This window comes from Nannospalax galili, unplaced genomic scaffold (genome assembly GCF_000622305.1).
Source record: "Nannospalax galili isolate Female #2095 unplaced genomic scaffold, S.galili_v1.0 scaffold356, whole genome shotgun sequence".
In the NCBI taxonomy this organism is placed as follows: domain Eukaryota; kingdom Metazoa; phylum Chordata; class Mammalia; order Rodentia; family Spalacidae; genus Nannospalax; species Nannospalax galili.
In genome coordinates this window covers 3,060,662-3,063,155 of record NW_008338126.1, presented here as the reverse complement: position 1 = coordinate 3,063,155, position 2,494 = coordinate 3,060,662, and positions in this window count along the sequence as shown.

The following is a 2,494-nucleotide window of genomic DNA, read 5'->3' as shown; positions in this document are numbered from 1 at the left end:
TTAATCCCAGCACTCGGGAGGCAGAGGTAGGCAGATCTCTGTGAATTCAAGGCCAGCCTGGACTTCTTTGTGAGTTCCAGGCCAGCTGAGGCTATAAGGAGACCCTGTCCCAAAAAGACAAAAACAAAACAAACAAACAAAAAAAAGCAAAAAAAAAACCCTGAATTCTCTACCATGAGGCTGACTCAATACCCTGAGTATAGTGGTGGAGTACAGGGCAAGGGCTGGAGGAGATGGTCAATAAATAGCTTTACAAATAATTTTTTTAAAGAAACAGTCTAAATAAGTTTCCAAAGATACCTCAGGTTATTTAAAGACATGATTTATTTAGTTTCTGTGGTACAGACTACCAGTTGTCTACCTCGGTATCTGTTCTCCCATTTTTTTCAATAGTAGAAACCCCCAGTTGTATGGTGGGTTGGTAATACAGAACCTATACCCATCCTCCCTTGCTCCTATGGCCAAGTGATTGAGTTCAGGCCAATACCATAATCAAAATACTGCAAAGTAGATCCTCAGAAAACCCCCTAAAGTGAGTCAGTGCTGGTCTTTGCCTCTTAATCCCTTCCTCTATTCAACTGCCTGGATTTGGGACAAGGTGGGTAGAGAACTAGCACCATATTACACCACGAGAAGAGTCACACTACAGAAAAATGAACCACCAAGCCTAAAGGAGACGTGATTACCTGGAGCAACCACACCAGTCCTGGAATACGTGCCTTTACCTCCTGACTTAATCTACACAAGTTGACACTGATTTGTTGTTTAAGCCATTTTTATCTTTTATAGAACTTAACATATTGTTGTTTTGGGATGTTTGAGGCAGGGCCTCACTGTGTAGTTCAGACTGCCCTTCAGCTCACAATCCTCCTGCCTCAGCCTCCTCAGTGCAGATTACAGGCCTGAGGCACCATGCCCATGTTTACATATTCTTAAACCATTGTTGCTATTTCCTTCTTTTTGTCTGGCTTATCACTGGTGTATAAGCCTCAGAAAAGCAGGGACTTTGTCTTATTTCTTACTGTTTCCAAAATGTCACATTAGGGGGCTGGATAGATGGCTCAGTCATTAAGAGCACTGTCTGCTCTTGCAGAAGACCCAGATTTGATTCCCAGCACCCACATGGCAGCTACACTTGTCTGTAACTCCAGTTCCAGGGGACCCAATGTCCTCTTCTGACCTCTGCAAGTGTTGTATGACATGGGTGCACTTACATACATGCAGGTGATACACTCATACACACAAAATGTTTTTTAAAGTGTCACATTAATACAAAGTCCATGAATGTTTATTAAGTGGACCAAACAATGAATAGGATGTAAGAAATTAAGGGTATCAGAAGGTGTCCATTGAGGACAACTTTTGATATAAATAAAAAGCGATGTAATGCAGAGAATTGAAAACAAAAGTGTTGAAGGGCTGAAAAGGTTTGGAGTGAGGGGAAGAACAGGGTTACAGGAGCAAGCGGGGAAAAGGAATTATTGCCCAGCTATTAGGAGGCTGCTACTTCTCCAGCAGGGCTGCTGAGGGAGGTGCCTCTACTTTTCCCAGGAGCATACCCTAGCTGTCAAGCAGGATCTGAAGAGCCAGTACGTTGTAGCTGTTGGAATCATCACAGGCGCCCACAACCATCTGCAATTGCTTTCTGAGCCTCAGTTTCCTTGTCAATAATGAAACTATGTTGTAAGATGCTGTATGGAATGAGATTTTGGAATGAAAAATTATCTGGTACATTATAGAAAAGCACAAGCTCTTGGCATCAAGTAGTGATGGATATAACAACGTCCTCTGCCACTTTGTACATGCTATGCCACTTTATCTTTCCCAGCACGTGAAAAATAAGATAGAAAAACATCCCTTCAGACAAACACTTCAGAAAACATGCACAAAATATATGAAAACTATAACCTGATCCTTCAAGATAGAATAAGGTAAATGAACATGCACAAGCTCTTGGCATCAAGTAGTGATGGATATAACAACGTCCTCTGCCACTTTGTACATGCTATGCCACTTTATCTTTCCCAGCACGTGAAAAATAAGATAGAAAAACATCCCTTCAGACAAACACTTCAGAAAACATGCACAAAATATATGAAAACTATAACCTGATCCTTCAAGATAGAATAAGGTAAATGAACATGAAATGTGATATGGAAGAATCAGACCAGTTAGCTTCAGAGAAACTCAGTAATTACTGATAGAACTTAGGGGAGAAATCAAAATAAAAGAAAGCTCATTATTAAATAGAAGTTGAACTAGAAGTGATTCAAAAGCAAAGAAACACTAGGAAAAATGTAGCAAAGGACTTTTTAATCAAAAAGGAATAAACAAAAAGGATTTTTAAGTGACTAGTAGAAAAAAATAAAAGTTACTCATAGAGAAGACAGATAAAGATCTAACCTATGAATAATGGAGGATCCCAAACCTGGAGCCTCGCCTTAAATCATCCAACAACACAGAAATGTGGGAACTACTTTCTGCTTTTAAATTT